Here is a 24532-nt window from a genome sequence, read left to right on the forward strand (position 1 = left end):
ACCCAGAGCCTCGCCGGCCCCTCCTCCCAGCCTCACGTCGGGCCCACTGGGGTTCCTTCCCAGCACGACACAGGGGCCTTGTGTGTCTGGTCACTGCAAGGCCCTGGGGCAGAGCCTCAACCACATCTGAAGGACCCACATGCCTTTGCAGCGGGCTTCCACTGGTGCCAAAGCCCAAGAGCGTAACTAAAGTAACACATTTGGAACGCACTCAAACCTGCCTGTGCGGCCATGCGGGAGCTTATGGTTTAACAACTTGATTACATTTCTGTCTCCTCTGGCTCAGCTCAAAGGAGCTCATGCGGCTCCACAGCTTGGGGCCTGGTCACAGCAGGGTGGCATGTGACCACAGGCACAGAGGGGAGGCCACGTGAGGACACGGCGAGAAGGCGGCCGTCTGCAAGCCAAGGAGAGGCGCCTCGGAGGGAAGCAGCCCTGCCGACACCTTGATCTCAGACTTCCAGCCTCCAGCACTGTGAGGGAGTCTGCCTAAGCTGCCCAGACTAACACAGCCAAGGTCGGGTAGAGCAGAATCTCCCAGACAGGGTCCCTACACCCTTCTTCTGACTGGCCACGAAAACCATCCCCATGCTGGTGTTTTTTCTGATCATAAAACAATACAGGCTCGATGCAGAAAAAGACTGCTGAGAGCAAAAACCAGCTGACCCACTCGGGCCTCAGTCTGAAAGTACCAGCATCAGCACTTCTGGTCTGTGACCGCCCCCAACACCCATCCTTCCTCCCCCTGGGGGTGAAACAACTGCAAACAGACGTTGTCCACCCAACAACATAAAAGCCAGGCTTTTTCTTCCTTGACTGATTCCTTTCAGCAGTAGTTCCTAACCCTGTTTCTGATCCCTACGGCTTGTCAAGTTATCAAGATGAATTTAAATATGTCAGCGGAACTTTCTTTTAACAAGCTATGAACAAGTTACGAGTTTTTAAAATAAAGATTTCAAAAAAGGACACACTGGGACATCCCTGGCGGTCCAGTGGTTAAGACTCCGCGCTCCCACTGCAGGGGGCACGGGTTCGATCCCTGGTAGGGGGAACTAAGATCCTGTATGCCGCACGGTGCAGCCAAAAAAAAAGACATGCTGATCTCACTTTGCTGCTGCTGGAGTGTCCCTGACTAAGGGATCCCCAGGGCTCAGGGGACACGCGTACTCTGGACAGTTCCTCAGCAACTTCCCCACAGGTAGGGTGGGCGAGTGGGAAGCCAGAGCTCTGAGCTGGTAGCACTTCACCCGCCCTGTGCACCACCACCCACCCTGCTTGTTCCTTTAACGGGCAGTGTCCTGGGGCCCCACGGCAGGGCCCTAGCACTCAGACGGTGTGCCCACGCCTGTGAGCTGGAGAGGCGGAGAGTGGGCGAGCTTCCCCGGCAGGGCCGAGATGCAGGGATGCTGTGCTGTGACATACCGCAACACTCATAGCCAGCGAGACCCCAGGGCCCAGCTGCTTCCTCCTCCTATGCTCCCCGGCCCCTGCCCTTGGGTGAGGGGCTCCCAGGGTCCAGGGGCCTCTTCTGACTCAGCTGACACACCATCCTGCAACCGAAACTCAGGCTCAGTTCTGTGCAGGGCAGGGTCTTTGAAATCCTGCCTCCGTAAGGGGACCTCCCGTCTCCTGCCATGACATGGACCCCTTCATGGAGGGGCACCCAACCCCACTCCACCCAGGACCAGCACCTAGACAATGCTTCTGGCGTAGCTCACAAGCAGAGCGAGCTGGGGGCACCCTTCCTGAACTTGGAGCCGATGTGTGACCAGAGCCAAGGCCCAAGGAAGACACCCTTTGAACCTCAGGTGGCCACCACAGGCAGGCATCAGAGAACCCCAAGTGGGCTCAGGGGACCACAGATGGGGGTCAGGCAACCTCAGGTAGGCAGGAGGTCAAGGTTCCCAGTGCCGGGCTAGAGACCCCATGGCTGCTGCCCCCCTTTCTCCCCAACGTGGCACCGTCCACCCCTCAGCCTAGATCACCCTACAACTTCCCAACAAGTCATCCGCACAGTCACCCTCAGGGTGGGGTCGTCACACTCTGACAGATGATCAGGGCAATGCACAGAGCCGCACAGCCACAGAGCAGGGCAGAGCCAACGTGACCCCAGCGCCAGGCGCCGTGTGCACCTGGGCCGAGGACACAGGCAGATTACAGCGGTAGAGAAGCCGGCCAGGCCTGAGGGCAGGAGAGGGGCAGCGAGAGCCCGAACCCCAGAGCAGCTGTTGGGGTCGAGAGAACAGCGCTGGGAATGGGGAAGGGCTGCGGTGAACAGCCCAGGGAGAAGGTAGGTTGGTTTCTGTGAATCACAGCAGCCACCACACAATTCAAAACCGAGAACAGCAGATAACAGGACTTTTGTTGTTGAATGAGAATATGATCTGATCGTTTTCCCTGTTTCTGTGCAGGACGAAAGGGAAGCCTCCTCTGTTTGCCGGCAGTTCAGTTAAAAGGTAATAATAGACAACGAGTCCTTACATAATTCAACAATTTTAAAAAATAAAAAAAGAACACTTAGGCTAGGCTGCAGAGAATTAATAGAAATTAAAGCGGAGAGACTAATTTTCAACCTGGTAGCATGGGTGGCACCAAGAGATTAAAAGGAAAAGAGAAAAAAAGTATGTGTGTGTGTGTGTGTGTGTGTGTGTTTGTTTTCAATAACCCAAGATCACTGGGAGAACACAGGCTCCCCATCAGAACACTGGCTGCAGAGACAAGATGAAACAAAAGCGCAAGACAAGAAAGGTACCTTGGGAGACAGACATCTAAGGTGAGGCGCAAGGACAGATGGTGGGGGTAGTGAGGAGGGGCGCCCTCAGGAGTCCACGGTCCAGACTCCCTGTGAAGGCCCCAGAGAGTGCAGCGTCCGGAGGCATCCACTCCTGAAGGGTCCAGGCCTGGTTCAGACCCTTGATGCACCTCTGCCAACCACACACAAGGCCTCCTCCAGGCCCAGACAACCTCAGTCCGCACTGCCTGTGGGGACCAGCCTGGTACAGGACATGGGCCACGGAGGGGGGCCTTGTGTTTTGCCAGGTTAGAGGATAAACTTCTATCACCGTGGAGATGTATTTATTTTCTATGACCATCTATACCTCTAGTACTGCTCTGGAAACAAAAAACAGCTAAAACACTTTCTGGCTGAATAACTTGCATGTATTTGGAAGAGAACATTCATCTATCAGCGGTTAAGGTAAAAACAAAGAGCAAGAATAAATAAATAGCAAAAAGGGTGGAGCCCAGTGGTGAAGGGACATCAGCTCGAGGAGGGCGACCATTTAGAAGGCTGGGTTAAAAACACTAAGAGAAACAGCTCAAAACAAGCAGTTAAGCAAGCAAACTCGGTTTCTGGTTACTTCTGCTCCCAAAAGCAGCCGAATTTAAATCTTCCACAAATCAAGCATTTAAATCCAACTGGTCTTACACACCCATAAAAGAACTTGGCACACAGTTTCAGAGAATCGATCACTTTCGTCAAGGCAAGGTCTTAATTTACTGTCCATGAAAACAGAAATGAAATGAAAACTGTTACACTAGGTATGTGCCTATTAATAAACAGTAGGCTTCCAGGGGCTGGGAACCAGACTGGGGGCGGGGGTAGGATGTGGACCCAGCTCATAAATGGGACTAAAAATTGACCCTGAGGCCCTGGAGGGTCAGGCAGCAGGAGCTGGCAACTGGACGCCCGGAGAAAGGGCTGAAGCAGGGGGATGCCAACCCATGGGCCAGGAACTGGAGACCAGGGGGCATGCTGGGCCAGACAGACAGGGCAGGGCGGGCAGGAGGCTGTGTGAGCGCCACACACAGGTAGGGAGGGCGTCCAGCACAGACGGGGCCCGGGGTCAGACGCGAAGCTAAGTGAGGGTGCGTCCCAGCCAAGAGCCAGCAGGCAGGCATTCTGCACAGGCCCGGTAAGCTTTAAAATAGAACTGCCAAGGCAGCTCGACACCAAGGTTGCAAAACATGGCAAAACCACAGGAGGGAAAGTGCAGAACTCACGGTTCAGAGGCCCATCCAGATGTCCTGACTGTGGCACCACAGTCACAGCACTGCCTGTGTGTCGATGCCACCCTTCAAGCCCACGTGACCTGAGCCACGAGGGTGTTGGGTCTCCTCAGCATCTCCAAACTTGTAATATTTTTTACTTTACGACTAGACAGTATTTCACTTGTCAAACCCCACAGCATAACCAAACCACAACAAACTACGAAATGTTTCTGCTAACATGCACAGGACGCACATTGATTTTCTTCCTCTTCTATATATACAAATAACAGTACTTCCCAGAAAAGTACAAACATCCAATTTTTTGTGCAATCTGTTCACATGTAAAATAAATCATCTGAGGAAGAGAAGCATACTTTATTCAACTGTGCCCTTCTCTCTCGCATTTTAAAACAACATGTTTTTCCAACTCCAGCCTCTTTCCCCAGATCAAGTGGGATGGGGAGAGAGAATGGGGTTGCTATGATCTCTAGGCAAAAACTTCAAAATTAAAAAGCAAACACCATCTTCTGCCCAGCTTTACTACTGAAGAAATGCAAACTGCACAAAAATTTTAGATTCCATTCTCGAAAGCAGCACTGGTCTCTTCTGCAATTACCTCAAAACAATTGCTGCATCAACAGAAAAACAAAAATCGAGTTTGCTTGAAAATCATGACAATAGGTGAAGTGTGAGACAGAGCCCGCAGAGGAGTCTTGAGCCTGTCAGCCCCTCCCTCCTGACACTGCTCTCCTGTGCCCTCAGCCTCAGTCTGCAGACCTGGGACAGGGTCTTCCCAAGACACAGCGGTGTCTCTGCCTCCTGAACGCCTCCTCCCCGGGCGACCTGCCCGGCCTCTTCCCAACCCAGAGCTCCTATGCCACCCTCAAGCCTGCACGCTCCTTTTTCATTCCTTTTAAACTAGGACTCTGATCCTATTGCTCTCCTGCTTATATGCTTACAGCTGTGGTTCTCAAACCATGTTCCCTGGAACTCCGGGGTGCCCCACGATGGCAAGGCAGAGTAGCCCCGTGTTTATCTATTTTACGAACTGGGATGCCTCCTGAGATTTGTATGAAAAATGAACCTGATGCAAATATAAGTCAATCAACAAAAGACGGAAATGGACCTAGGAGGCCAGAGTAAAGTCTCAATCCCTCACAGTGTGCAGCGCCCACACGGGCCCAGCCTGACACCTCTGCGCTGCGCCCTGCCACTCCCGCCACCCCCAGCGGGTCCCTGGGGAACGGAAATGCTCCACAGCTGGCGCGGCCACGCACCAAGCACACAGGTGAGCCCCACAGAGCTGGACGCACTGCTGTGGGATGGAGGTTGGGATGGGGTGGGTTCTCCTGGGGCGGCGGGGGGGGCTTGTTTTCCCCCAAGGTCTGGGATCCCTCTGGTCTACTAATGCCTGACCATTTCTTTGTGACTCCGGTGGTCTTCATCTTTCACACAGAATCCAGTGCATGTTTAAGACACGAGGGGAGATGACAGTAGCAGCTCAGCGTGTTCCTTCTAGGATGGAGCCAAGCTCGGCGGTCTCTGGCACTGGGGGGTGGTCACACCATGGAGAGGGTGCCACCAACCTCCCGACTAGGCTGGGGGCTCTCCATCCACCGTGACTCCGGGGCCGCTTCCTGCCCCAGAAAGAGGGAGAGTGAGCCTGCACACAGGCCTGCCAGGGGCGGACACTTCCCCAGCTCACCGCAGGGAAGGCCTGGGCCCCGGCACACAGACCTGGACGCTGCCTGCCCAGGCTCCATCACCAGCGCCACTCCATACCGGAAGGTGGCCTCATCCTTGCTTACACAGCCTCATAAATGCTCACCGAGAACTCCGACCCAGCAGTCCTTCTAAGCCTTCCCTTCATGTGAGCCTTTTAACAAATTTTTACCTTCTAGAGAAAAGCCTAAGATGACCGTATCTGGGCAGAAAGGTCCAGTATAATCGGTCCTCTGTATCCACAGATGCAAAACCTGGGGATACGGTACACTGACTGTATTCATGGTACAACTTCCATCTCATATAAGTGACTTGAGCATCTGTGGATTTTGGTATCCACGGGAGCTCCTGGAACGAACCCCCGGCGGATAGCGAGGGACGACGGTGTTTCCAGATGACTTCCTCGGCAGCACGTCCCAGGAGGGGATTCTTAAATCGCATGAATGTCTTCACAGCTGCAGGAGATGATCCATCAATCCCACTTCTGGCCATTTATCCAAAGGAAACAAAATCACTAATTCAAAAAGATATCTGCACCCCATATTCACTGTAGTATTATTTACAGTAGCCAAGACATGTATTATGCTAAGTGAAATAAGTTAGGCAGAGCAAGACAAATACTGTATTATCTCACTTGTATGTGGAATCTTAAAAAGAAAGGGAGGAAGGAAGGAAGGAAGGAAGGAAGGCAGGGAGGGAGGACGAGAGGGAGGGAGGGAGGGAGGGAGGGAGGAAGGAAGGAAGGAAGGAAAGGAGGGAGGGAGGGAAGGGAGGGAGGAAGGGAAGGGAGGGAGGAAGGAAGGAAGGAGGGAAGGCGGGGAGGGAGGGAGGGATGGGAGGCAGGGAGGGAGGGAGGGAGGAAGGAAGGAAGGAAGGAAGGAAGGAAGGAAGGAAGGGAGGGAGGGAGGAAGGAAGGAAACAAAACTCATAGATAGAGAATAGCTTGGTGGTGTGAGAGGCAGGGAGTGAGAGAACTGGGTAAAGGTGGTCAAAAGGTACAAACTCCCAGTTATAAAATAAATAAGTCATGGGGATGTAATGTACAGCATGGTGACTACAGTAAATAACACTGTAGTGCATATTTGAAGGTCGCTAAGAAAACAGATCTTAAAAGTTCTCATCACAAGAGAAAAATTTTTTGTGACTATGTAAAGTGATGGATGTTAACCAGACATGCTGTGGTGATCGTTTCACAATATATCCAGATATCAAATCATTATATCTGAAACTAACATAATGTATGTCAATTATTTCTCAATTTTTAAAAAGTTACAGGTGGATTCAGGTGAGGTGCCCTCCCACAGGGTCCCACAGACACCAGCATGGCACCTCATCACAACATCCAGGGATCACTTGCATTTTTACAATTTAATAAGTGGAACCGCATCTAAATGTTCTTTTAATTTGCATTACTTTTATTCTTATTAAAGTTGAACAAATTTTTATACAGTAACCCTTTTTTTTCTTTCTTTTGTGACTTGCCAGCTTGGTTTGTTTTCTTGTTATTTTGTCCTTTGAAATCTCGGTATTTTCCTCATCAATGTCAAGTACTCAACGATACCTCTTTATTAAAGACATTAAAACTGTGTGAAAGTTGCTACAAAAAATTTTCCCAGGTCACACTACTTGCCTTCTTATGTCACTTACTTTTTTCTTTGAAACCTCAGTTTAAAATTTTTACCATATCAACTTTTCAGCCTTTTGCCTTTGGAATTCCCTCTTTCACTTATAAATGTACCAAGTAGGAAGAACTGTGCCAGCCCCACCCAAGTAGGAAGAACTGTGCCAGCCCCAACCAGGGAAGGGAGCAGTTTCTAATGCACAGCCCCCGCCTGAGCAAACTGCTGACCCTCTGTCAGAAGTCAAACAATCGCCCATCTGAGAAACAGTTCTGAGGCAGCAGGTAATCTCAAAGAATTAACTTAAAAGTAATATTGAGATCCATAAAAAGTTCAGTAACTGATTGATGTTAGGAATTTTTTTGTTGGACCTCAGATGCATAATAGTTCCTAGACCCTGGCCCGTTCTCACCTTGTTATGTTAAAATGATGCCATAAAGACAGGTGAACCACCTGTCCACAACAAAAGCCAGGGTCCTGCCTGTGATATACAGCAAATTCCACCTGGGCATCAATCCCCTGCCTCCTTTTGTACAAGCTGCACCTCATCTATACATATTCTCAAAAAGGCACTTTTAAAATTCAGTCTTTATAAAAGGGATATTATGCTATCAATATACGTAATTGCCTGACGCACTTTTTTCACTGCTATTACTAAGAGGCATCCACACACTGTCACATGCTGCTCTGAAGTGCTGTTTTGACAGATGCGTACTATTCCACTGAGCGAATGAACTAGTCTGTGTGCTGTCTCCTGAAGCTCCCTATAACGGGGTGTTTCTTATTGTAAACTGTGAGGAAAATTCTTGCACATTAATATGTGCAATGGATTCTCTAGGACAGGGATTAGCAAACATTTTCTATAAAGGGCCAGGGTTGGTCATTGTTCTGTGGGTATGTAAGAGAATATCCTTATCCTTAGGAAATACACACAGGCACTGGGGGATGAAGGGCCTCAAATTGATGTAAAAGAGTTTTGTCGTGTGTTCTTTGTATTATTTTTATTTTTGCAATTTTTGTAAGGTTGAAATTATTTAAAAAGAGTAAAATATGGAATATCTCTCTGAAAACTTTTTGTGAACATAAGGGAAAGGGAATGAAAAACGTTGAAAACAGATGCGTCCGTGACTGCAGGTGTTTCGGTGAGCCTCACTGCTGTGACGCAGAGCAGGTTACACACCTGCGTCCACCACAGAGTGAAACGCATCTTTCCGATCAGATCAACTGCCTTGGAAATCCCTGTTGTCTGCCCAGAGTCCTGCACTCCTAAAGAAAGCTTCTGACAGACCTATCGGAGATCTGGGCCAGGGACCACGCGTCCTCAGGCAAATCAGCCCTCAGCAGTGATCATTTTCGTTCTATAATCAAATGCTTCAGACCACTGCAGAATGGTGGGCTTTGTTTAAAATATATATACACTCCAAATGTTTAGCTTCAATTACTTAATAATTTTACACTTCCCAGATTTTTAGGATCTGAAGAAACCAGCTTACACAAAATAGCGAGAGGTCTTTAAAAACGCAAAACCATTTCCACCTCTGGCCCAGAAAAAAGCAGCAAAACTCCAAGAGCATTCATGTTTTTAAGTAGAACTCCTCTCTCTTGGAGACATGTACTGAATGAAGTGTTTGTTTATGACTCAGGTGAGACAGTGCTCCTGGGACTTGATTCACAACAGCACAGTGTGGGCAGGGGTTACAGGTGAGCCCAGACCACTGTTGAGGGTTCATACACTATTCAATATTTTCCGTGCCTCTGCACATTAAGGAATTGCCCACAACGAACAGTTTAATATACATATATGTGAGATTTCAGGTTTCAGACTGAGCTAAAATGTGTAATCACTGCCTTGTCAGTGATTGGGGGTTAGGCAGCAGCTAGTAGCTCTGCCTGCAGCCACCGGGCCCAAAGGCCACCTATTTAAAGTTCCTTCCTGAATAGTTCTAATTGTCTACATCTTTTCCCCCCCACCCCACCCCACCCCCGCCCCCGTGGTAATTAAAAAGTCATCAAGAGGTAAGAGTTTTTGCAAACAAACATTTTCAGGCTACTACAAAGCTGATAGGGTGAGTACACGCATACCTCAGCAATACTGCAGGTTCAGTTACAGACCATCACAATAAAGCAAATAAAGGTTTTTGGTTTCCCAGACCATATAAAGTTATGTTTACACTATACTGTAGTCTATTAAGTGTGCAATAGCATTATTTCTTAAAAACAAGGTACAGGGCTTCCCTGGTGGCACAGTGGTTGACAGTCCGCCTGCCGATGCAGGGGACACGGGTTCGTGCCCCGGTCCGGGAAGATCTCACATGCCATGGAGCGGCTGGGCCCGTGAGCCATGGCCGCTGAGCCTGCGCGTGTGCTCCGCAACGGGAGAGGCCACAACAGTGAGAGGCCCGCGTACCGCAAAAAAAAAAAAAAAAAAACACAATGTACAGACTTGGTCTAAATAACAGTGGCGAATACACAAAAGTGCTTAATAACTACTAGCTAGTGTTTTTATTATCATTCTCTACTATGTGATTGATTCATGCTGCTGCTGCCCCAAATGTCCCATATCCCTTTTGCCACCATTCAAACTCTGCCATGCTTTTAGGTAAATAGTAGAATATTTTTATTTAACATTGTGCACAAGAAACTCAAGACTGTATTTTTGACAGTGGTATTTGTCAAGACTGGAAATTCACTGTATTTTAGTATTGCTTTTGAGTTGGAAATAATGTGTGATAGCAGAGACGACAGGCCAAGAGTCCCATAGGAATGTCAACCAGGAGTATTTGATGACAATACTGGAGGGAAAACAATAAGGGTGCTAGAAATGTGTTTTGAAAAGCATGCCGTTGTGGTAATATAAAAGCGGCTCAGAATTACTTGGCATCGAGAGACTAAATAATGGCTATCAACTCTTCAAAAAACAAATGCAATGTGCATACCTTAATTAAAAAATGTTGTTGCTAGAAAATGCTAACCATCATCTGAGTCTGCAGCAAGTCACAGTAACATCAAAGATCACTGACCATAGATCACCATACCAAATATAAAAATAATTTAAAAGTTTAAAATATTCCAAGAATTACCAACATGTGACACAAAGACACGAAGTTAGCAAATGCTGAAGGAAAAATGGCACCAACAGACTTGCTTGATGTAGGGTTACCACAAACTTTCAATTTGTAAAAAATGTACTATCTGTGAAGTGCAAGAAAGCAAAGAGCAATTAAATGATGTCTGCCTGTGCTTTATTCAGAGTACCATAAAATCCTGAAAGTGGGCTCCTGCTGCCCAGCACCCCAGGGGTATGAGCTGGCTGTAACTGAAACGGACAATCACCAGAGATCGGCGCAAATGCTCTCTCACACCTTGTCCTGACTTGGTGGAGCTGAGTGCCGTGGGCACCTGCATGTTTAATGCCCGGCCCACACACACCCCTTGATTCTGAGGTTGGAGTCTCTGGCCCACACTTTGAGAAAACGTTTTAGGGCAGTAGTCTCCGACACAGGGTGGACCATATAATCCTTTGAAGCGATAGAAGAAAACGCTGGAGTGTCTGTATTTCTGCCTCACGAGGACGAGGAACTAAGCCTACCTGATAGCTACACATCTTCTCCCGCCTCCTTGCCAGGTCCTCAAGGAGCAGCAAGAACCAATGGCTCACAGGCACCTCATCACTGTAACTAAATGAACTGCTAGGGGCTGAATTGCGTCCCCCTTCCAGGTCCCAACTCTTAGTACCTCAGACTGACTACATTTGGAGATGTACAGAGGTAATTAGTAAAATGAGGTCACAGGGTGGGTCCTAATCCAATGTGACTGGTGCCCTTTACGAGAAGGGGAGATCAGTACACACACAGGCACAGAAGGAAGACCATGTGAAGACACAGTGGGAAAGTGGCCATCTACACGCCAAGGACAGAGGCCTCAGAAAGAACCAACGCTGCTGACACCCTGATCTTGGACTTCCAGCCTCCAGAACCGCAAGGAAATAAATATCCACTGTTTAAGCCCCTCAGTCTGTGGTACCTTGATGCAGGAGCCCTAGCTAACATACAAACCTTTCAAAAGGGTTCGTTCCTGCAAAGATGCCAGGCACGCAGAAAGGCAGGAGGACCTGCGGCCCCAGGCAAGCGCAGGCCCACTACAGTTCACCAGCCTGGCCCCAAGCGTGTGGCATGGGGAGTTCTACAACTGGCACAAGGCCGCCACAACCAACCGGCAAATTCAGGGCTGCCTCCCGCATCTTTTCAAGCTCTCTAGCTATTACAGACTGTGCGCACTTCATGCCTTATCCAGCGCGTATGGACAGAGACACCCACCAGGGCACACGCAAGGAGCCCTTTTAGGGATGAAGTGAGCAGTCGACAATGACTGGGCCCTGAAATGCTGCGATTCCCAAAATCACCTCTGCCCGTGTGTGTGTGTGTGTGTGTGTGTGTGTGTGTGTGTGTGTGGACGGGGGGGGGGGGGAGCTAACAAAGAAGCAGATAAAAGATGAAAGGAGAAATACTGGTAAGTGTACATAATTAACTTCTTCAAGCAACCTGAGGCGCTCGGAAGCTGGGAAGCACCAGCTCGGGCTGCCGCTGGGACCGTGGTGCGTTGGGTGGGCGCTGCCCTCCCCCACCCCTTCCTGGGAGCTGCTGACTGAGGGGACAGAAGGGGCAGAAGGCCGGGAAAAGGCAGGGAACCGGCCGGCTGTAAGGCCCGGAGAGCCGTGCAGGAGTGTGAAGGCAGCCTGGCCCGACCGCGGCTAGAGGACCTGGGCGCGCGCGTCTCCCCGGCGGCGGAAGCTGGGCCCTCGGGGAGAGCCGGGGTGCGGGGGCGGGGGGGGGGACTGTCCAGCGGGCTGCACGCCTCCAGTCGCTGTAAAGCCAATCACAGGCTGCGGAGGCATAGAGTTCCCTAAACACGCCCGCGCAAAACACAACGGGGGCTAACTCTGCCGAAATGCACCCGACCTTCGGGAAAAGGGAGAACTCGAGCCTTTCACGCTCGGAGTCCGCAGGAAGGGCACGCACGGCTGTGTCTCCGCACGACGCGCCGAGGCCCACAGCGCCGCAGCACCCGGGCTGCCTCTGCCCCAGTCTGGGGGGACCCCTAGGCTGAGTCACACCCCAGAAGCCCTATAATACAGCACATTTTCCCTCCTGCCTTGACCTCAAGGCAGAATCAAGACAACTGAGAGTTCCAGGAGCTTCTCAAGAGCTCTTCCAGAGTCAACACATAATCGCAGGGCAGAAAGTCACATCTTCCATGGCAGCTGCCCCAGACCTCGGCCATCCTGGCAGAGGCTTCCCGGAGTGAACTAACTCTGCTGTATCCACCTCTGGTCTACCTGGGGCCATCTGTGGCCACTGAGAGGGTCACAGCCTCTCAGTGCTTGTGTGCAAGGTCTGGCAGTGACATGTGGAAGGATGTGTTCCCTCTTCCTGGTGGAGGGAGGGTAGGCAGTGTTGATTCTTCCCTGGCTCAGCTGGCAGTTCCAGAGGGCAGGGATCCCCCCCAAATCCCTTTCCACCCTTTGCATGGGGCTTACCTTGAAGCCAATCTTCGTTGGAGGAGGCAACTACCTAAAATGCAAATTAAAATACAAAAGAAAAACTACCCCCTATGATGATTAATTATATGTGTCACCTTGACTATGCTATGGTATAATCCAGTTTTGGGTCAAACATTAGTTTAGATGTTGCTGTGCAGGTATTTCTTAGGTGTGATTTACGTTTAAATGGGCACACTCTGAGTAAAGCCGATGACCCTCCATGGTGTGGGTGGGCCTCTTCCAAACAGTTGAAGACCTTAAGAGAAAAAACCGAGGTCCTCTTTGGATTTGAATTCTGCCCCCAGAGGGCCTTTGGACTCAAGCTGCAACATCAACTCTTCCTGGGTCTCAGCCTGCCTACTCTGAATTCAGAATTGCCAGCCTCCATGGTCATGTGAGCCAATTCCTTAAAATAAATCTCTCTCTATATATAAACATACCCTATTGGTTCTGTTTCTCTGGAGAATTCTGACTAATACACACCCCCCCACCTCAATCAAAGCAAAGGAAGAAACCCAACTTGCATGTACAAAACCCTTATCAGTGTGGTCTCCAGGGCAGGAGCAAAACTTTGCTCTCCAGAATCTGTGAAATTATCATGCACGTGCACAGGTCTGCTTGATTTAACACACTTAGTTATTCCATGACCCCTGGGGACAGACAACCCCAATCAGTCAAGAGTCCAGGTGGTTTTAAAGCTCATTGGTTTTATGCAGACTGGTCCTTCCAAGCAGCATTTGTGGAAAAAGACGAAAATTCTTTCAAATGGAACAGCTTGAGTAGGTCAATCTTTAGATAGGGATTTAAATATAATGCAAATCCTCATCACCACTTCTGACTTGGGGAGGTGTGGTTCTTCAGAGCAAAGTGTACCTTCTTCTGTGAGTATCTTCAAGGATGAATCATCGCCCACCCTCCCCCTGCCACCCCAGTCCTGGCCAGGACAACACAGGCACAAGGAACGGCCATGCTAGCTCTGAACTTAAAATTCTGGCTGTCAAATCAGGTTCCAAGATGAAACTCACTGCTCTCTAGGCATTGGTTTCTCTCTCCTGTAGAACAAAACTCCCCCGAGAGAGTGAAGAACAGGGCCTGACAACCTTGGCGAGTGAAGTATCTGAGATATAAATACAAATCACAAATATGCTTGTTTCAAAAGTCACAGTAGCTATCACTGTCCATTTGTCTTATTCACAACTAAAAAATGTGAAAGCCACAGTTCAAGGCCTGTGATTTCTGTCCCCACAGCCTTGTGTGGAGGTGAGGCAGTCATGAAGTTGGATGGGGGCACAGCCAGGTAAATGAATGCTCAACGAGCTTCTGCTGAAGAGCACAAGTGCACACCAGGCTCAGACCAACACAAAGGTAAAAAACACATCCCTATGTTTTTGAGACCATGTTCTGAGAGGGCTTTAACACAGTAAGTTCATATAAATGCAAATCGTATCCCTGGAGTGCTCTGAAATCTTATTAGATAGCCTGAATTCAGGCCAGAGTTGCCATGTTTAAGCCCCATTCATGGTGCTATGTTCTCTACTGGCTCCTACAGAGTGTAAGCTCTGTCCCTAAGCCCCTCACTTATAGCCAAAGGGTCTCCAGATATAAAAAGAACAAATAACAAAATGGCAAATGTAAATCCTACCATATAAGTTATCTGCATTATGTGTAAATGGAATAGACAATCAAAAGGCAGACATTGATAGAATGGATTAAAAAAACATGCTGTGAGACAAATTTTAAATTCAAAGATATAGGGAGGGTGAAACGAAAAGGATGGGAAAAGATATAACGTGCAAAGAGAAACCAAAAGTGGCCAGAAGTAGCTATACTAATATTAGATAAATATTAGACAAAATAGACTTGAAAACAAAAATTGTCACTAGAAACATTATGACAAAATGGTCACTCCACCAGTGAGATGTAACAACTATTAACATATTCACCTGACGAAACAACCTCAGAATACATGAAACCACAGAGAACATGATCTTATATGTAGAAAATCCTAAAAAACCACAAAAAAACCTGTTACAGCTAATAAATGAATTAAGCAAAGCTGCAGGATACAAAAGCAACACATAAAAATCAGCTGCATTTCTATACATTAGCAATGAATATTCCAAAAAGAATATTAAGAAAACAATTCCATTTACAATAGCATCAAAAAGAAAAAAAAACTTAAGCATAAATTTAGGAACTTCCCTGGTGGTCCAGTGGTAAAGAATCCGCCTTCCAAAGCAGGGGACACGGTTTCGAGCCCTGGTTGATCCCACATGCCGCGGGGCAACTAAGCCTGGGCGCCACAACTATTGAGCTCGCGGGCCTCGACGAGAGAGCCCAGGTGCTGCAAACTACAGAGCCCAGGGTCTCCGGAGCCCGTGAGCCGCAACTAGAGAAAGAAAACCCACACGCCACAATGAAGACCCGACGCAACCAAAAAAAAAAAAAAAAGAGTAAATTTAACCAAGGAGGTGAATGATTCATACACTAAAAATTACAAAACACAGACTTCCCTGGTGGTCCAGTGGTTAAGACTCTGCGCTCCCAATGCAGGGGGCCTGTGTTCGATCCCTGGTCAGGGAACTAGGTCCCGCATGCATGCCGCAACGAAGATCTGCATGCTGCAAATAAGACCCGGCGCAGCCAAAATAAATAAATTTTAAAAATCACAAAACACTGCTGAAAGAAATTAAACTGAACTGTTCATGAACTGGAAGACTTAATATTATTAAGATGACTTAATATTATTAAGAAGACTTAATATTATTAAGATGACAATATAGGGAATTCCCTGGCAGTCCAGTGGTTAGGACTCCACACTCTCACTGCCATGGGCCTGGGCTTGATCCCTAGTCAGGGAACTAAGATCCTGCAAGCCACACGGGGCAGCCAAAAAAAAAAAAAAAAAAAAAGAAAGAAAATTTACAATATAATCCAAAGCCATCTACTGATTCAATGTAACCCCCTTCAAAATTCCAAAAGCATTTTTTGCAAAAATAGAAAAACCCACCTTGATTAACATGGAATCTCAAAAGACCCAGAATAGCAAAAACAATCTTGAAAAAGAACAACAAAGCTGGAGGTCTCACATTTACTGATTTCAAAACTTACTATAAAGCTACAGTAATCAAAATAGTGTGGTACTGGCATAAAGACTGACACATTGACCAATGAAACAATAAAGAGCCCAGAAATAAACCCTTGTATAATGATTTTCAAATGATTTTCAACAAGGGTGTCAAGACCATTCACTGAAGAAAGGACAGTCTTTTTAACAAATGGTGCTGGGAAAACTGGATATCCACATGCAAAAGAATTAAATTGGACCATCACCTTATACTATATATGCAAAATTAACTCAAATGAACCAAAAAGCTAAACAGAAGAGCTAAAATTATAAAACTCTTAGAAGAAAACATATGAGAAAATCTTCATGACACTGGATTTGGCAATGATTTCTTGGATATGACACCAAAAGCACTAGCAACAAAAGAAAAAGTAGATAAACTGGACATGAAAATTAAAAACCTTTGTGCATCCAAGGACAAGAGAATGAAAAGATAACCCACAGAATGGGAGAAAATATTTGCAAATCATATATCTGATAAGGGATTGTTATCCAAAATATATAAAGAATTCCTACAACTCAACACTAAAAAAAACAAACAACATGATTAAAAAATGGACAAAGGATTTGAATAGACATTTCTGTAAAGAAGATACACAAATGGCAAATAAGCACATGAAGAGATGATTGACACCATTAAGCATTAGGGAAATGCAAATCAAAACCAGAATGAGATACTACTTCACACACATTAGGGTGGTTATTATTAAAAAAAAAAACAAAACCCAGAAAATAACAAGTGTTGGTGAGGATGTGAAGAAACTGGAACCCTTGTGCATTGTTGGTACACATAAAGGCTGGCGAAGCTGCTATGGAAAACAGTATGACAACTGCTCAAAGAAATTAAACATTGAATTACCATGTTCATAGCAATGCTTAATTGGTGTCTGGAATAGTCACGTTCATAGACAGGAAGTAGAATGGTTGCTACCAAGAGCTGGAGGAATAAGGGAATGGGGAGTTAGTGTTTACGTGGGTGCAGACACAGACATAGAAAACAAACTTATGGTTACCAAAGGGGAAGTGGGGGGAGGGATAAATTAGGAATTTGAGATTAACATATACTATTATATATAAAATAGATTAACAAGGACCTACTGTATAACACAGGGAACTATATTCAATATCTTATAATAACCTATAATGGAAAAGATCTGAAAAAGAACAGATATGTGTGTATGTATGTATATGTATGTGTATATATACAAAACGGAATCACTTTGCTGTACACCTGAAACGTACATCAACCAGACTTCAAGAAAATAAAGAAATAAATAAGTGCAGAGGTTCAGTTTGGGATGAAGAAAAAGTTTAGGGGATGGATAGTGGTAATGGCTGTACAACTTAATGCTACTAAACTGTACACTTAAAATGGTTAAAATGGTAAATTTTGGGTTATTTATATTTTATTATAGTAAAAAAAAATCAGGCAAGGTGATTTCCCTAATTTATTTTTGAATCATTTTTTTCAGATATTCCAGTTTATTTTCCCCTTCATATAAATTTTAGAGTCAGTTTGTCTTTTATCTATAAAAACATCCTCCTGGGCTTCCCTGGTGGCGCAAGTGGTTGGGAGTTCGCCTGCCGATGCAGGGGACACGGGTTCGTGCCCCGGTCTGGAGGATCCCACATGCCGCGGAGCGGCTGGGCCCGTGAGCCATGGCCGCTGGGCCTGCGCATCCGGAGCCTGTGCTCCGCAACGGGAGAGGCCACAACACTGAGAGGCCCACATACCACAGACACACACACAAAAAACATCCTCCTGAGACTTCTAATAAACAAAAATATCTTATGACCCAGCAAGAACACTTCTAGATTTCTATCCAAAAGACATTATAACATATGCCCACGTAAAGACTTGTACATGAGCAGCAGTTATTCATAACAGGCAAAAAATGGATCTAATGAATGGTTAAACAAAACGTGATATATCCATACAATGGAATACAATGCAACAAAAAGGAATGAAATGCTGGTACATACTAGAACAGGGATAAACTCCAAAAACATTATGCTAAGTGAAGGAAGCCACACATAAAGCCCACAAATTGTACACTTTCGTTTATGTTAAATGTCCAGAAACGGCAAATCTATAAAAGAAAGCAAATTAGTGATTAGCTGGAATAGGGCCTACGAATGGGGATTAACTGTGAAAAGTCATGAGCGATCTTTACTGGGGTGAGATCCGTATGTTCCAAAACTGGGTTATGGTGCTGCTGCCCAACTCCGTAAATCTACTAAAAATCACTGCCCACTTGAAGTAGGTAAATTTTATAGTATGTACATTATACATCAATAAAGTTAAAATATTTTTTTGCTGCAGTATTTGATTGGAATTGTGTTAAATCTATAGATCAATTTGGAGAGAACTGACATCTTTACTATGTTGAGTGTTCCAACCCATGACCACAATGTGCCTCTCCATTTATTTACATGATCTTTGTTTCATTCATCAGCATTTTGTAGTTTTCAGCATATAGATCCTGCATGTGGTTTATTAAATTTATATGTATTTGATTTTTTGAAGCTGCTGAAAATGGTATTTTTTAAAATTTCACTTTCTAATTGCACATTGCTTGTATATAGAATAAGACTGACTTACATGTGTTGACTGCATTTTGTGACCTTGTTAAACTTCACCTACTAGTTCTGATAGTTTTTTCATAGATTCCTTGGATTTTCTATGCAGATACCATCTGCAAAAAGGGACAATTTTGTTTTCTCTTTCCAATCTGCCTTTTATTTATTTTTCTGACCTTACTGCCCTGGCTAAAATAAAGTTTTTAAATTACATAGATGTGGTTAACCCATGCTATGCTTATTTTGGTTGCAAAAACAATGAGTAGCTAGGACTGGTTAGTTATATAAAAGCTTTAGAAAACATAGCACGAATAGTAACAGCCCCTTATACAGTACATTTCCTATATATATTACACCTCATTTGATCTTCATCACAACCTAATAGGTGCTTTTCCCATGATACCAAAGAAGAAAAATGGTCGAAGGTAGTCCAAGCAACATACCCGCCGGGGCTCAAGTGAACACATAGCAGACATCAACAACAGTCAAAGCAGTAGATTTGCCAAGACCCAACTTGATCACACCTGCCAAAATGTATCTTTCTTCCCACTGGCTAGTGGGCAACCCCAGGCACTGACTGAGCTGACCCCTCTATAAACCGGTGCTAGTGAAACGCAGATCAAAAGCCAGGACACAGACTGTCACACAGACTGAGGGAACACTGGCCCACCTGGGGAGTGGAGGCAGGTGCTCCTGGAGTGGTACCTGAGCAAGCACAGTGCCTTCAAAAAATCGCAGGTAAGTGATTCAATAGGTGTGTGAGGGTCAGGTCCTAGGGTCTAACATTTTGCAGAAGGCATTACTGACAGCTTCTTTCTAATTTCTTTTTTTTTTGCGGTACACGGGCCTCTCACTGTCGTGGCCTCTCCCGTTGCGGAGCACAGGCTCCGGACGCGCAGCCTCAGCGGCCATGGCTCACGGGCCCAGCCGCTCCGCAGCATGTGGGATCTTCCCAGACCGGGGCACGAAGCCGTGTCCCCTGCATCGGCAGGCGGACTCTCAACCACTGCGCCACCAAGGAAGCCCGTGCTTCTTTCTAATTTTTAACTTATGAGTGTGCAGTCAGACGGCTGGATTCAAAGTCTGGCTCTGCCACTTACCAGGCATGTAACTTTAGGCACATACTTCACCTCTTGGTCAGTTTCCTCATCCATAAAGTGGGAGTAATAATTGCACCCACCTCTGAGGGTCGTGAGAATAATTAGTATGTAGAGCACTCAGGAGTTAGCAAACTACAGCCCGTGGTCTGCTTCTACAAGCAAAGTCCTACTGGGGCACAGCCATACTCATTCATTACAGACTGTGCCGACTTCTGCTGCAACAGTGCAACTGGGGAGGCTGTGACAGAGACCATACGGCCTGCAAAGTTGTAAGTAGTCACTATCTGGACCTTTACAGGAAAAGTAGCCCTGGCTTAGAACGATGCTGGAGCAAAGTAAGTACTCAAGGAATGTTAGCTATTATTTAGACCCTAATTTACTTCCAGAACGATAAACTTGAGTATATACATAAAGATATACACACAAGCATTGACTATGGGGGTGACAAACGTAAAATAACAATGTCAATTAACAGGTGGTTGATTAAATAAATTGTAATGCAGCTACACTATATACAGCCATTAAAAGGAATGAAGGCTATCCATGTGTATATATACTGTATGTGCCAACGTGTTAAGATTTCCAACATCTTTAAATAATCCGAGATCATTAAGTGAAAAGGTATGATGCTACATGCAGTCTCTCATTATGTTACAAAAAGAACACACACAAACAAAACCTATGTGTATGCACAGAAAAGGCTACCTACCAAGATAGAAGTACTGAGGGAAGTTCACTTTTAGTATATGTAGCTGAGTACTGTTTGAATTTTTTAAAAAGCTGAAGTTCTGTAATTTTTCTCATGACTCAAAAGTGTTATTTGAATGGCTCAGGTTGTACCCTAGTGGTACAAGTTCTAAACTTTAATGTCTTTACCCCAGGGACAAACTAGAGTATGGATGAATCGCAAACGCATTATGCTAAGTGAACTAACCAGACTCAAAAACTACATATGACATTCTGGAAAAAGCAAAACTGTAGGAATGGAGAACAGATCAGGGGTCAGGAGTTGGGAATGGGGGTGCCTACAAAGGGACAGGAAGAAGGAGTTCAGCGGGGTGATAAAACTGTTCTGTATCTTGACTGTGGTGGGAGTCACACTACACTAAGCATTTGTTAAAACTCACTGAACTGTACCCCACAAAGTGAATCTTACTATGTGTAAACTTAAAAATAAATTTAAGTAAACACACATACAAAACAAAAACACTTGGGGGGTAACTCTTCTTTGGGCGACCTATGAGCACACAAATGTATGTATTAATACAGGAAATGTCTGCCACCACATTCCCCTGGTTCGCCTCTGGCACAGAGATGATGCCGCTGCGCGAAGGCAGCGTTGGCACCACCTTCCTAACTGAATTCCCACAAACGCAAACCTGCCGTGGCCCTGAATGTTTTCTTCGAGCTCCGTGCGTGTAGATCTGCGCTTTACTCGGAAAACCTCGAAGGGCCTTCAGGGAGAAGGGACGGCAGGCACCGGCGCGCACCGTCACAGGCCGGCGCCCCAGCCGAGCGGCCCAGGCAGGATCTTCCAGCACGAGCCCAGAGCCGCTGCAGCCGCTGGTGAGCTGTCAAGAACAGCAACCTGAGCTAGGCAAGGGGAATCACTGCTGATTCAATCACGGATCATTGACGGAATCACGTCGATAACGGCCAAGAAATACCACCCGGCTCACCAGCTTCGGCCAAGCACTGTGCGGCGAGGCGCACAGCACCCTCCTCTCCTGTAAAGGGAAACTCCCAGGTCTCCCACAGAAGCGCAGACTGTCCAACACGGGGCTTCATAAGCAACGCTATCCTGCCGTTCAGACCTGACACTAGAGTGGACGTGGTCCGGACACCTCTCTCGGCTTAGAAAACGCTCCTTAAGCCCCATTGCCAAATTACTCTTCCGCCCTTTTCTCCCGCCCACCAAGCGCTGAGAATTAGGAGCACGCATTTCAGGCTTGAAATAGACAATTTAGTCTGGCTATACTGAACCGCGCTGCCCAAGTAACAATCTCGGCTCCTTAACAAAGCCCCCAAACTCCTCTCTCCAAGAATCTGCAAAATGGTCTCGCTCGGCCAGAGTCTCCCTCCTTCCCTCAGAGAGGGGCACAAAGCACGACCTCAGCGTAAACCGCCTGCTCCTTGCTTTCCAACAATAACTGGAAAACCCCAATGTACCCCGTCCCCACTGGAGTTTCGCCACGTGCCGGGGGCGCTGGGGCAGGGGTCCGCGACTCCCGGGCCGGAGCGCGGTGGCCAGGGCCATCCTGGGAGGCGGCGCAGCCGGGGAGGCCGCGCGGCCGAGGTCCAAGTCCCGGCCGCTCGCGGGGCCCCGGCCCGGCACCGCCGCCTTCCAGCTCCCTCCCGGCCGGGTTTCGAGCGAGGTCCCGATCCCACCTGGGCGGCGGGGTGGGGCGGAAGCGGCAGCGTTCCTCACCTTGGTCCGCGGCGGCGGCTCTGGGGTCCCGGGCGGGCCCTGGGAGTCTCCCGGCCGAATGAGTCACCGAGGCGGGTCGGGAATGCTCCAGGAAACACCCGGCCTCCTCCCCTTCCTCCCGGGGCGGGGGCTCTCCCGGCTCGGCCCCTTCCTCCCAGCGCTCCTCCCTCCGCGCTCCTTCTCCAGCCCAGTCCATCCGCTCCTCCATGCCTAGCTCCCTCCCCCGACTCCGCAGTCCGGCAGTATGCCGGGCCGCGCTCCTCTCCGGCCGCACAAAATGCTCCCCAGGGAGAGAGCCTCCAGGGCCACCTGCCGGCTTCGGCGACCTCAGCTCTACCTGGGACCACGGGGGCAGTGGGAGGGGGGGCGCTTCCCCGTGGAAGCTGCCCGCTTTGGGCCGTAAAAAGAGCGGGGGGTGCGCACCCTGTCCCGGGGCTCCACAGGGTCAGGGCGGCGGGTGAGATGAGCTGCAGAAAGGACTTGGGGGGCCACCCAGGCGGACTGGCCTGGCGCCCCACAGCCAGGGAGGAGGTGCGCACACCTGCGCTCCGCGGGCTGGAGACGGGTGCGACTGGGACACGCCGCCGGAACCGAGCCAGCTGGGAGAAAATGACCCGGTATGGCCCCTGCAGTGATCGCATCTCCCCTCTGAGCCGGGGGCAAGGGCGTGCGCAGGCTTGTGGGAATGGCTGACAAGAAGTCTTGACGAACTAGCCCCAAAACACAATCTTGAGAGGCCAAATAACACGTCTTATGGAATCGCCGAGTGGAGTGAGCTTGTCACAAACATGCTTAGGAGAAAAATTTCCCTAAACTACACTCTCCCCGCCCCCCGCCGAGTTGTAAGGGAGAGCAATAAAGATGGGCAGCGGGTACTGAAAATCACAAGAAGTTTGATTACCTCCTGGCTGTCCCCCAGATGATTCAAAAAGTTGCAGAAAATGGATCCTGACTAAACCAGAATCTATCAGTTGTCTAAATATTCAGAGACCACTTTTTCTAGAAGCTCCTGGAGGTCCCTCACACTCCTGCAAAACATGGGTTTTTAGTGACTTTCTGGTTCCCAGCCAGCCCACACATTTTCAATCAGCAGAAATATTGCATCTCTCTGCCCAGGGCTGAGTCTCAAAGTTAGATTCCGAAGGGTTGGGGTTTTTTGTTTATTTTTGTTTGTTTTCCTGTTTTTTTTATACTGTAGATGAAGTGCTGAAATACAAATTCAAGGTATATTATGATAATTTTTAAATATCATAATCCCTAGAGCAATTAATAAAAATAAGCAATTAAAAAATATCCGGGCTTCCCTGGTGGCGCAGTGGTTAAGAATCCGCCTGCCAATGCAGGGGACACAGGTTCGAGCCCTGAGCCGGGAAGATCCCACATGCTGTAGAGCAACTAAGCCCATGCACCACAACTACTCAGCCTGCGCTCTAGAGCCCTCGAGTCACAGATACTGAAGCCCACGCGCCTAGAGCCCACCGCAAGAGAACAAGAGAAGCCACCGCAGTGAAAAGCTTGCGCACTGTAACGAAGAGTAGCCCCCACTCGGGGCAACTAGAGAAAGCCCATGGACAAGCAAGCAAGACCCAACACAGCCAAAAAAAAAAAAAAAAAAAAAAATCCAAGAGAGGAAATAAAATGGAATGCTAAGATATAAATCTGAAGAAAGCAGCAAAGGAGGAGCAAAAAGCACACAGGACAAACAGTAATGAAAAGCAAGCTGTTAGGCTAAATCCAACCATATTAGTAATTACATTAAATGTAAATGAACTAAACACTCCAAAGAAATTGTCACATTGGATAAAAACAAAACCTAAATATAAGGCTGTTTAAAAGAGACATACTTTAAATATAAGGACACGAAGTGGTTGAAATTTTAAAAGATGAAAAAACATCTACCATGCCTATGCCAATCATGAGAAAGTTGGGGTGACTATATTAATATCAAAGTATATCTCAAGGGACTTCCCTGGAGGTCCAGTGGCTAAGACTCTGCACTCCCAGTGCAGGGGGGCGGGTTTGATCCCTGGTCAGGGAACTAGATCCCACATGCCACAACTAAGAGTTCGCATGCCAAAACTAAAGATCCCGCATGCCACAAGGAAAATCCTTGTGAGCCGCAACTGAGACACGGTGCAGCCAAATAAATAAATAAATGAATAAATAAATAAATATTCAAAGTAGACCTCAAGACAAGGAGTGTGACCAGAAATTAAAAGGGACATTTGGTAAACATAAATGGGTCAATTAATTCAGAAAAAAGTGACAATTTTTAGTGTGTATACAACCAAATAAGCTTTGAAATACTTTGCAAAAATTGATAGAACCAGAAGAAGAAATAGGCAAATGCACAGTCATAATTAGAGATTGAACACCCCTCTCTTAGTAATCGATAGAACAGGCAGACACCAAAATAAGTAAAGATGC

The 24532-nt window shown here is 47.3% G+C and overlaps 1 protein-coding gene across 1 annotated transcript in view; it reads right to left on the bottom strand.

Moving 5' to 3' along the window:
* Positions 1–22210, bottom strand: part of CYFIP1 (cytoplasmic FMR1 interacting protein 1) — a 93685-nt gene extending 71475 nt beyond the window's left edge. Inside the window, 1 exon segment of the mRNA XM_067742330.1 lies at positions 22106–22210. The gene's annotated coding sequence lies outside the window, so the exon portion shown is untranslated.
* Between the last annotated feature and the right edge of the window lie 2322 nt (positions 22211–24532).

The sequence above is a fragment of the Pseudorca crassidens genome, chromosome 6 (genome assembly GCF_039906515.1).
Source record: "Pseudorca crassidens isolate mPseCra1 chromosome 6, mPseCra1.hap1, whole genome shotgun sequence".
NCBI lineage: Eukaryota > Metazoa > Chordata > Mammalia > Artiodactyla > Delphinidae > Pseudorca > Pseudorca crassidens.